The sequence below is a fragment of the Brassica oleracea genome, chromosome C3 (genome assembly GCF_000695525.1).
Source record: "Brassica oleracea var. oleracea cultivar TO1000 chromosome C3, BOL, whole genome shotgun sequence".
Classification (NCBI taxonomy): Eukaryota; Viridiplantae; Streptophyta; class Magnoliopsida; order Brassicales; family Brassicaceae; genus Brassica; species Brassica oleracea.
The window spans coordinates 59,019,595-59,020,454 of NC_027750.1; positions in this window are offsets into that span (position 1 = coordinate 59,019,595).

Consider the following 860-nt stretch of genomic DNA (forward strand, 5'->3'; position numbering starts at 1 on the left):
ACCTGTATATTTGGGAAAATGGTAGAACAATGGAGATTGAGCATTGTATGCATGGGTTGGTCTCTTTCTTAGATATATTATGTGCAATGTCAAGGCTACTTGTTTTGAGAGTAAACCACTTTAAAACATCATGGATTTTGAACCTCTTAACCCACTTGAATAAAAGTCTTCCCTTACTCAACCAAATGATTTGGACCAATTGACCATTTGCAAGAATTCACTTGATGCAAGAATTCACTTGCTGAATTTAAATGTTGATTTGAGTGCTTTGTGTGTTTCTTTTGGCTATGAGCTCCCACCTTCAAACCTCTCTCCCTATGAGTTCTAGAAAGTTCACTTGAGGACAAGTAAAAGAATAAGTTTGGGGGAGTAGATATCTTGCATATTCACATTGTTTTATCCATTTATTCATGTGCATTTTCATCATATAGATTAGGATTTAGCCATGTCTAGGTTGCATTTTGCATACATATGTCTCTATCAGGTATTGGAGTACCACATGGAGTTCCTGGAGACACTTGGGTTCATTTGGAGCTCAAAGGAGGTGATTAGAGTGATCTTTGGACGAGCACTGCCTGGAGCGACCAGCCCAGAGCGACTATCTCAAGTCGCTCCAGCCAGAGCGACCTACCAGAGCGACGCCATGAACTCGCTCGTCCTATACGCTTCGGAGCGACCTCCTAGAGCGACAAAGCGAAGTCGCTCCAGCTCCTAGAGCGACCAGTTCAGAGCGATAAGGCGAAGTCACTCCACCTCCTAGAGCGACCTCACCACAGCGACCAGTTCAGAGCGACACAGCCAGGTCACTTGCGAGGAACGACCCGGGAGCGACGTCTTCGGAGCGACACAGCCAGGTCGCT